Source organism: Neltuma alba, unplaced genomic scaffold, assembly GCF_004799145.2.
Source record: "Neltuma alba isolate B1F8T4 unplaced genomic scaffold, ASM479914v2 tig00013370_pilon, whole genome shotgun sequence".
Classification (NCBI taxonomy): domain Eukaryota; kingdom Viridiplantae; phylum Streptophyta; class Magnoliopsida; order Fabales; family Fabaceae; genus Neltuma; species Neltuma alba.
Genome location: NW_021637633.1, coordinates 16,672 through 28,145, shown reverse-complemented (window position 1 = coordinate 28,145; position 11,474 = coordinate 16,672). Strand labels below are relative to the sequence as shown.

Genomic DNA, 11,474 nt, shown 5'->3' with positions numbered 1-11,474 from the left:
AAATCTGTTTTGAACCGACCTCCAACCAAGTCCTCCAGCCAAGTCCTGGGATTCATATCATTACTATGCCCGAATGGCGGGTCCTCCTCCAGTAGCTCTCATTAGTCATCGCTCCCCGATCCGGTTGCCGATTGTGTTTGCATCAGAGGCGACTCAGGCAAATTCACTGCGCCTGCGTGAGCTTATAAATATCAATTAATTAATTATTGATGTTTCGGGAAACATGGAGTAATTAGAGCGGTCCCGTAACAAAAGCCTCATATGAGAAATCAATTCAATTATCTGCATTTCTTCCTCTTCGTATTCGTGCACCTTCTTCCTCTCTGAAGTGAAAAGCAGTTCGTTGCGTAGCACACTCTCAAGTCTCCGCTCGCCGAAACCATGGAAACAGCCCCGAAACTCGATTCCAGTTCTGATTTTGACCTCATAATCTTAGGTGCTTCGGGATTTACTGGCAAATACGTTGTCAGAGAAGCTCTCAAATTCCTTAACGCCCCTTCCTCCCCTCTCAAATCCATCGCCTTGGCAGGTCGCAACCCTGAGAAACTCTTCGACGCTCTTAAATGGGCCAGCCGTCCTGATCCCCCACCTTCGATCCCAATTTTAACCGCCGACACAACAGATCCCTCTTCTCTCCACAGGCTCTGTGGCCAGGCCAAGCTGATTCTCAACTGCGTCGGCCCTTTTCGTCTTTACGGCGACCCTGTCGTTGCCGCTTGTGCTGAAAACCGGGTGTGATTACTTGGACATATGTGGCGAGCCTGAGTTCATGGAGAGGATGGAGGCGAAGTACCATGACAAGGCTATGGAGACTGGATCTTTGGTGATATCGGCATGTGGGTTTGACTCGATTCCTGCTGAAATGGGACTGATGTTCAATTCGAGACAGTGGCAGGCTCCGTCGGTGCCGAACCGCGTCGAAGCGTACTTGAGCTTGGAGTCCGATAAAAGGATTGTGGGAAACTATGGGACTTATGAATCGGCGGTTTTGGGCGTGGCTAATGCGAAGAAGTTGCAGGAACTGAGACGGTCGAGGCCCCGAAGAGCTAGGCCAGTGGTAAGAGAATCTACACTTGAAAAATGTTTAAGCCTTCGAGGCATTTCTGCACTTACTGCTTTTCTGATTTAGACATGTAGGCGAGCCTTGAGAGGCAAGTGTAACTGCAACTCTCTGCATTTTGATTAATTGTTATAGTTGTCTAGTTGGTAGGAAGAGCTCTTGAAGAAGTTGGAGGGCCTTTTCATGGTAAGATTTCGATTTGAGTGATTGAAAATCAGCGAAGCATAAAAAATGGAGCAAGAGTGGTATATCCACTTATCCATGTTAGTTTTAGGAAAGCCAGTGCAGAAATAATTCTAATTATTGGCAATACTATTGACATTAGAGCAATGAAAATGGTTACATTCACATTATTATACGGTATTGTTGCATACTCGAGCTGTCTCCGAAGAACATGTACGTGTGGTGGTTTACTGTGATTTGTGCGGAGGTTTAGTTCGTATAAATATAGTGGTAATGGTTGTTCCAAGGTACGAAGGTGACAACTTGTAATTTGTCGTATGTAATGGCTTAGCTGTGATAATACATTCTTTTGCATTCTTGAAGTTGAATGTGTCAGATGTAAGCTTCGGGGACATTTAATTGACAATGACGGCAACTAGAAATTGTTGCAGTGTCAAAAATCTAGATCTGGTCTTAGGAGTTGCAATGGCATTAGATTTACTGACCTAATATGAAACGGTAAATTGCTAGTTTCTTTTCGTTCTTTCTTTACCCAAAGACATGTTCTTCTCTTTCACCTCTCAATTTGGGAGGGGATCAAAATGTGGGGTTTGGCGGAACGGGAAGGGCGTATTTGTACTTATAAATCATTTTGAATGTCAGAAATCATTGACTTATTACTTTCCGTGGATCATTTTCTGTCTCAATTGTGATCTCCCGATCAACTTGAACTAATGTTGGTCTTGCTACTGTTGTCTATTGACCTTGCGCCCCCTTCCTTCACTCTTTTATGTGGTTTAAAATACTTTGTCATTATATCAACTTTTATCTTAATGCTTGCAGATTCCTGGAGCTCCTCCTCCGAAAGGAGTATTGAACACCAGAAGAAAATTGGACTTGGGGAGTAAAGCTACCTTCTGCAGACTCGATTGTTGTACGAAGAACACTAGCAGCTCTAACAGAGAATCCCCACGTCTTCCTGGAAGGAATGAGAGCGCTGAGGCAGTTGAGAAAAGGGGAGCATACTGGTCAAACGTGAAGCCAGCTCATTTTGGTGTGAAAGTAGGCTCCAAATCCTTGTTGGGATTTTGGATTTGTTACGATCGGGGTTTTCTTTGGTCTTTTGGGAAGTTTTTCTTTTGGTAGGTGGCTTCTTCTGAAATTCCCTTCGTTCTTTAGCCTTGGTGGGTTCAGGAAGGAAGGTCCCTCTGAGAGGAGGTGAAAGCGCTTCATTCAAGATGTGGTTTGTAGGGCATGGTTATAGCAATGAGAGTCTTGCGGCACAGGGAAACTCAAAACCTGACATGGAAATATAACAAGAGTAATGGGACCGGAAATTGGATACATCACCACTCCAATCACTCTTATTCAGTGTGCTCTGGTTCTTCTCAGCCAACGGGACAACCTACCAAAAGGTGGAGTCTACCCTCCAGGAATAGTGTTTGGTCATACTGATCTTCAGGAAAGACTTCAACAAAATGGGATATCATTTGACATCATCTCTAGGAGTACTCTTTCCTCTTGATTGCTCCGCTTTAATCCTTTGTTAGCCCAGGCAAAGTTATCTTGATCGGCAGAGAAACCCTCTTTCCTTTTTTCTTTTGTCTTTTTTACATTTTGCAAGGGTACTAAAGATTTTACTTGTTCTGAATTCGATCATCTCTTAACCATTAGCACATTTGTTGAGGTGCATTTTACTTATATCTTTTAGGCTGATATTCTAGGAAAATAATATGATACAAAGTAGGCGGCGTAATTTATAATTACCCTTCTTTTATTTCGAGTAATTATTTATGGATTGATTGATCACTGTTTTAATCCCGCATTTTGTCCGATAAATCTTATAACCTCGATGTATAAAAGCCATTCTAAACTTCCCCTGGCCCTTGCTCCTATGATCTTCACCTCACTAATACTTAACTGATTCAGACAAATAATGATATGTACGAGGTTTTGTAGTTTCTCAATGCTTGGAAAAATATGAAAATTAGCAATACTGACGGGGCTGCCACTACAAAGGTCTGTTTTAGAAGGAAGAATGGGAATCTTGGGTTTGACAAGAGCCAGAAAATGAGAAAAATATCCGCTGGACGTTTGAGGGAATGAGAAAAGAAGACCTGACTGGAGGCTTGAACGAATACGAAAGCAGAGGTGGAGAAAGCAGTGTGATGGAAGACGGAAAGTGAAGCCATTATTAATCTGGGGGGGGGGGGGGAGGGGGTGTGATAGGATAAAAAATACTTTTGAAAGCATTTTTTTTGTAGTGTGAGATAAACTCCTTCACATATTGCTACAGGGTTCCTTGCTCTGTTTCTGTAATTTAATATTCTGTATTTTGCATATATTATCTTGTTTTCATCTAGTTCTTCTGCCTATTTGCTATTTCCGGGGAGGTGCTGGATTTAGTCGTTAATTTCGTGCAGTGTAAAGATTCGCTTGCAGGCTGCTATCAATTGGCTCCGCAGCCTTTCATTAGAATGCTCCGGAAAACCAGTTTAAGATTAGATTAAAATAACTTATAAATAGCTTTTTGATTGTGATTTATAAAATAGACAGTAAACATGTGATGAGAGTTTTATTTTGATTTAAATGTGAAATATGTTTATAAGTTATTTCAATTGTAATACTAAACAAGGCCTTAATAAGTTGAGTTTGAAAGTATAGAACTTCCATTAACAAGTTAACTTTTAGAGTACTATTTCTAGTCTTAATTATAAGATCTTGTTTGGAAGTAGTATAATTTTTGTAAAGCCCTTATCATATAAGAACGACAAAACCAATTTTTATCCATATTAATTCAATCTCAACTTGCTCGTTTTTGTTTTTGATGCACATTCAAAGAGTGATTCCACAACTTCTCGTTCAATATGTAATAAGGTTTCGATTCTTTAGAATCGAAGAGACAAAATTTTATTGAGGAATAGAATGGCAAACACAACTCGAAACGCTGAAGAAGAACAACGGGATTTTCTCTTTTATTTTTAATTAATTTAAATTTTCATTCAAGGTGGTCATGTGGCCTTATTGACATGAACATGGCAGCATACTGCAAGAGCTTGCGTTCAGCGCTACTGCTTCCTCCAGCTTCGATCACAGGGGTCACCGGACCTCTTGTCCTCTGCCTGTATCGCCGCCATGCAAACTGTATGTTCACGGCAGCCCACGTTCTCCAATTCGATGAGTAATATCTCGCCGTTCTCTTCAGCCTCTCGTTGGCAAACTTGTACCTGAAGTGGTCCGTCACGTACTTGAGGTGAGTTGAATCCAACCCAAAGGCTTCTGCCGATTCCAGGCATATGAACGTGGCGGACGATGCCGGAAGTCGGTCGAGGAACGGCCGGCGAAGGCACCAGGAGAGAAGCTCGTCCCCCAAGAAACCCCCAGCTTCGATTATGCTGGTGGCCACCATGCCTTTGCTTAGGCGTTGCATGCGTTTTATGCGCCCGCGGACTATGAATACCATTCTTGGCACTGGGTCCCCTTCCCTGATTATCTGTTCAACAAAAGTCATGTATATATTAATCAAAGACATGGTCTTCCCCGCTATCATATGTATAGTGATATCGATGCATGGATAAAAAGGATTATGTAGCAACTGTCTTCTTGATGTGTACCTTTTCGTCTTTAGAGAAGACTAGGGGTTTAACCCTATCACAGATGTTGTCAAGGATAAGATCATCCAAGTTGTGAAACAGAGGTACCTGCGAAACAGAGACCACGTAGCTCCATCATCATTTTCTTCCTTTTCCAGTCCAAGCCTTATGTTATAGCGGCTTGACGATATGGATTTTATGATACACACACACACATATATATATATAGAGTGTGTGTGTGTGTGTGTATTAATCTCCAGAAAAGCGATTTGTCTGTTCTGCATCCGTTGAAATAAGTTGCAGAGAACTGAAACCATGGACTGGGGCAACTTTTGTTACCTTTTTGATGAGGTCTAAGCAAAGATAACGCTTGATGCCTCTCCTCAATCCTTCAGGAAGGTCCCTGATCAATTCCATTTCGTCCTCTCCTCCCATTGCTGCCCATCGCTGGCGTTCAAACTGGCGAACCCTCTGTCTTAAATGGGACGGGAGCTGCCTCCTCCTCATCCACCATTCCATGTCACGACATCTCAGCTGCATCTTTCTTTTCTTCGCCATTACTGCGTGCAAGAATACCTTCACGGAAACCACAAATCTTCATATTAGACGTTTCATTTTGATGGAAATATTTTTCTTTTTTTATCATTTCTTCCTCTGGGTTTCATTATTATGTATGTTCTCTCTACCTGGATGTTACCAATCAACAGAGTGAAGAGCATTAGTCCGCTGAGTACGATGCAAATGCTGAAAATCACTTCTAGCCAGTTACTTGTGGGCTCAAGATCGTTGCCAAAAGTGCTGCGGCGTGGTAAACAAAAATTAATAGAACTCATTGAAAGGTAAAGAATCAAGTCTTTTGTTATATTTCTATAAGAGGTAAAGAACAGAACGTTTAATCAAATATGTTAGAGGACGTACGTACTAACAAATCATGAACAACAGACATCGATACAAAGTAAAATCCTAAAAACCTGATCTGATCCTAGGAAGCATTATAATTTACCTGTAAACGAACTTGGAATTGTTACGGGTTTTCTTCTCCAATAATAAATTGTAATAATCAAGAGGATGCTTTGGGAATATATATACCTGAGGGTCATCAAACCCCAAAATATGGGATAAAGAATCTTGACAGCCAGAGAGTTACTGGAAATGACCGGGAGAGCCCATTGGTAGATCCCATATTTAAAAGGTCCTTTCACATCTAAACACAATGGCTTTCTTGCGACGACTGTGAAGTTTCCATTACATGAAGTTCCTTCTGTGCCTGTTGGTGACAGAAACTTGTAACACACTTCATCTGAACATGACAGAGGGAGATCGCATCCATACCCTCTTTCACACTGCTGGCTCAGGCACGACGCTACACGTTGAATTGCAAGCACATACCAACACCCTCCTGCTACCTGTAAATAGCTAGCACATTCAGATCAGATGAACTTAAACTCGAAAGTGAGTTTGTGGGGTAGGAACAAACAATGGAGGGGACTAAAGGGCGTGGTTAATTACATGAGAAGCAATAAGGTAAGCTATGAGGTTGAGGCCAAAGCCCCACCAAATGGTGCCGAAGATATAGCCCGTGACTTTTTGCATCCTCCTCATCATGCAGATGCTGTGGTAAACCTTGGGCAGAAATTGAAACAAGAAGATCAATAGCATTATAGTCATTATGATTTTAATTTGCTCTTCTCTTATCAACTTTGGGAGTACAAGCCAAAACACCGCCTGCAAATGAAACGCAAACAGCAATTCAGCACAGCTAATACTTTATCCTAGCTAGTCTTTGGAAACAAGGATAGCCAAGAAAAAGTCCTAGGAAACTATACTATAAAGTTTGATTGATTTAATTTTTAATTAGTTGAAGTTAAAGAAGACTCTGATATGGTAAAGCTGATTATATTCTACTATACCATAGTTCTTTATTCATAATCAGATACCTTGTTGGTTAGGTAAAAGATAAACGTCCGAAACCGCTTACAAAGTCATTATATACGTACGCAATCAGCTTTTTCTGCCGTGACAGAGAAATAAGCTAGCGGGGAACGAGGAGTAAATTGGAGTATCGAAAAGACATAGGAATCATTGCTTTATGATCAACCCATCACGTGGCAATGACGCTTGAAGAATTGAAAGGGTTTGGGAATGAACGAGAAAATTTTTCTTGCCTGAGGAACGGGAAGTATCACAAAGGCGTCGAACCAGAAGCCCCTGAATGACCTCAGGTAATGCGCTGCTATGGCACGCGCGTCCCACACCAGCTTCCCACACCCAACCACCATCGACTCCTTCGACACGTACGCCAGCCTGAACTGCAACCACACGTGGAACACGTGAACCACGTCCACCAACGTCCTCAGCACCGTCACTATCGCCGCTAAAACCGCCGTCCATGTACAGGCACGGCGTCCCGTCCCTCCCAATTGACAGCGCGTAGAAGAACAACGGGTCCACCGCCAGCGCCAACCCTCTCGCCAGCAGCAGAGCCCTGTTCCAGGTCTGCACGCGCTTGCTCCTCGGGTCCAACAGTCGACCGAACGGCCCCGATTTGGGTCGTTGCCTCGGATTCCTCACCGCGGTTCTGTTCTGGATAGGGACTAAGGAAGAACCCGCGGAAGCCTCCCATTGTGGCGGATGATAGCTGTCGCAGCTGGTGGAGTGGAAGACGGGAACACCCACCTGAGTGCAGGCATAGCACTCGACGGACGAATTGGCGTTTGGACTAGTGTCATCAGCGACGACGTCGAGGCCACTGTCCCCGCCGCCGCTGCTACTCTGACAATAACTTCCCAAGCACCTAGGGAGAGAGAAGAGAGCGGGCATGATTGGTCATAGAGAGAAACCATGGGAGGGAGTTGTAGATATTAAAGAGCAGGAAGAAGGGAGAGAGCAAAATGAATGTAAAGAGAGGAAGGTTGATAAGCTAAGGACGGATGACGACCATGAAAGGACAGAGAAGGAGGGAGAGAGAAGAAGAGGTGTGGCTGAGAGTAGAGATGTGCGTGTCAGTTAGAGCACATGAAATGAGAGTGAGGACCCTGATATTTGAGGGAAGGTAACGCCCTCACGGCTCCGAAACTGAATTGCCGTGGTGGGTTCCACTGGGGTTCATGTATACTCACCTCTTCCACTGTGACTCTCTCTCTGTAACTGTAAATCTAGTTTCTTGTTTCTTGTTTCTTTTTTTTCTCTCCCAAAAAAAACAAGGTAGAGTCCGGCGTCTGGTTGCGGTGGCCTTGCTGTTTGGCCCCCCCCCCGGGTTTCCGACGGGGGACCACTGTCCTTCTACTTTTGTTTCTTGCTCTTCATTCCCGGCCCTTTTTGCCTTTTATTCATCATTTCCCAGTAATTAATATATTCCATCAATCAATCAAGTCATATCTATATTCCATCAATCATTCTGAGTTCTCACTTGAGTTCTCCGTGCTGAACAAGAGCAGGTCGCTTAAAAATTAAGACAAAGCATTAAATAATTATTCCCTCCAATTTTATTTTTACCAGCGCCCTCCAATTTTATTTAGAATATCCTATGTATTGGATTTTGATACGGGAGAATTATAATTAATTCTCATAAAAGAAAAAAATAACAAAATAAGTTCTAGATGTTTTTATTCTTTACTGTATAACTTGTTATTACAAGCTGCTCAAATTGTTATTAAAACTTTTAGTAATTATTTCTCTTTTGTGAAACTTGATTGTAATTCTCATTTTTAATAGGAGTTATCCCGCTTGAGATATTTATAACTCATCTTTAACAATGTTCTTATTCTCTTACTCTTTTCCTCCTGATGAAAGCGGGTGATTTTGAAAAGTTATAAAAAAAAAAAATTTAACAGTTTCCTAATTTTCTTACTTTTTTTCAACAATAATTCATAAGGCTTTAAAAAATAATAAAAATAATTTTTTTTTAAAAAAAAAAAAGGAACCAGCAGAGTGTATGGCGTGCCCGACCCAGCGCCCTGCAGTATATATCATTATTTTAATAGTAACATTATATGAGATTTTCCTAACCGTTGATGAAAAAATGCTGTAGTATTACTTTAATCATTGTTAAAATTATAAAAAAAAATTTTGCTAGGTATAAGTATCTTCTTATTAGAAATAATCACGTTTGAAGCATCATCGTGTGTTAAATGTAGGCATCTCGGTGAGTATTCAAGCATTATTTTGCACATTATGAAGAATTAACCCTTTCTATTAAACCAAAATCCTTAGTGTAGGAAGTCTTAGAGCTTGTTTGGAAGGGTTTAAGAAATTTTCTATAAACACGATTCATGCAAGTCGAGACAATTTTTCTTGTATACTTGTCTCGTATTCTGTAAATCATCATTAAAAAACTACTTATAAGCTATAACAAACAGGTTATTACTTGATTAAGGGCCTACTGGCTTTCAAAAGCCCACAAAGTCAAAACAAAACTTTTTTCAAATACTTATTTCATAAATTATGATTAAAAATCACTTATAAACTATTTCACCATGAATTTTAAAGACGAGTACATGAGGCAGCAATGCCAGATAGGCCACCCTCTGGTGGGACCGCACCAATAATTTAATCAAATTAATGATTTTGAGTGAGATTAGCCTCAGTCTTCCCTCCAATGATCTTGTCCAACCTTATCTTCATTTGACTCATTTAAGCGGGTGCGCATGCATATTTGAATATGAACAGAGATTCGTCTTCACATAGTAAATAATTTAATCTCCGGGATTGTCATGGTAGTGGCACGATCTGAGTTACATTTTTTTTTGTTTTGCCGGACGAAGCAATTATTTTTTAACTTTTACAGTAAGTTATCACATTTGCTTATTAATATAATAACTAGTTAATTAATTTGAGTATATTTAAAAAATTAGATATATTATTTATTTATAATAAATATATATTGTTTTTTTTAAAATACTTTTTGTTAATCAGTGTATTAGTTAGAACAACTATTTAATAAAATTTTAACATATAAAACTATTACAATAATTATCTTAGGAAAAATAGAGAAATACAAAAAAAAAATAGAATCTTACATTTAATATTGAATTAAATGACAAACTACTTTTATATGAAAGACGTAAAGTAGTACGCCTCTAATCCTTAATATATGATCTAATTGTTAAGTTAATTTTGATTTTAAATATAAGACCTATTTATTATATTTGTTAATTTTTTCTAAATTATCTTTATGGATACTCCCTCAACTATAATCAGGTAAGTGGGAGAGTAAGGATATTAAGAAAAATAATTATAGTGTTTTAGAAAAAAATATGTCATATTTCTTATAATTAATTAACTTACCTAACTTCTTTAATCTAATCAAATTAGTTAAATAGATCTTATATTGAGGACATGAGGAGTATTAATTTAGATTAACTAGACGTTATGTGTAACATCGCCACTTACTAACTAGAACTAACCATGATAGAAATGACTAAAACTAGTAAACATACCCTATCATTCATGGTTATTTAGGAGAAATCACATCACTAAGGGGTTAACCATGATAAAAAAAAGCATTCGACCTCAATTCAAGCTATCATAGTTAGAAAAAGAATAATCTATATCTGTAATCATAGCTAACAAGGTTTTAAAACAACACGCCTCAATAAATTATAATAGCAGTTCAAATTTGACTATATGGTCAATACTGGCAACAACTAAACTTGTGAAGATTTGTCATTATCACATCGTGGATCCATAATAATTCAATCACATGCAATTTAAGGGCCTCGGGCCTACTATCAATACTCTAGTCCAATATTCAGACAAAATAAACCAAAGATAGAATGTATAATACGATCACTAAGTCAAACGACATAAAAATATGAAAAGGTAATATAAGTCCCAAATGAATGCAGTCCTGATGCGTGGCAATATACGAAAAAATTACATAAAATAAAGGCCAGAAGCTCTACACTGTCAGCTACAGCTATTGAGCCTCATAAGTCTTCCCCGAAGGTCCCCCTGACGTATTGTTTCCTGAAAATGGTAAAGCAACGGGAGTAAGACAACGTCTTAGTAACTAAATCCCTACCTATCACACACCTTAGCATGGGCTAGCAAGGTGTCAGGTGGAATACACAGAGTTAACAACAGTTGATAGGCATCTATTTAACATTTAAACTCACAATAATTATATAAGACAAATATTTCCACTAATATCATACAGTTGATACATTTAAAAAAAATAACATACTTTTCATTTATTTAAAAGACATAAATATCAATGAATATCTCATATCATGTGCAATTCCTGAACCCAGATACATCTTTATATCCTTCTTATTTCGGCCGACTGAACCTATAGGCTAAGTTCTTCCCATTTGACTAGCAACTCTAACAAGCTCACCATACAAGTAATGTGGACTGGCTAAAGATCACAGGGCACTCGGTGGACCATAAGTCCCCCCTCGAAGAACTAGTGGGACAATAATAGCGGCCAACTATAGAGCTTCATATGAAGGCCAATACCGCGTGGCAAGTATATGAATATCAATAACTCCAATTATCTCCTTTTCCCACCCAAAATAGGTGCACAGGATTCAAAATGACACATTTATATGCATAATCAACCAAATTTCATAATAACACATCATAATCATAATTACCAATTTCTTGCAATACAAACTATGTTAGCCCTTTTTTAAAATAGCATCCCACAAGACAATTCA

The 11,474-nt window shown here is 39.5% G+C and overlaps 2 pseudogenes; one reads left to right on the top strand and one right to left on the bottom strand.

Annotated features, from left to right (window-relative positions):
- The first annotated feature begins 216 nt into the window (after positions 1-216).
- LOC114736748 (probable mitochondrial saccharopine dehydrogenase-like oxidoreductase At5g39410) lies at positions 217-2,988 on the top strand (annotated as a pseudogene).
- Positions 2,989-4,065: 1,077 nt separating this feature from the next.
- LOC114736745 (cyclic nucleotide-gated ion channel 2-like) lies at positions 4,066-7,830 on the bottom strand (annotated as a pseudogene).
- Positions 7,831-11,474: the final 3,644 nt, after the last annotated feature.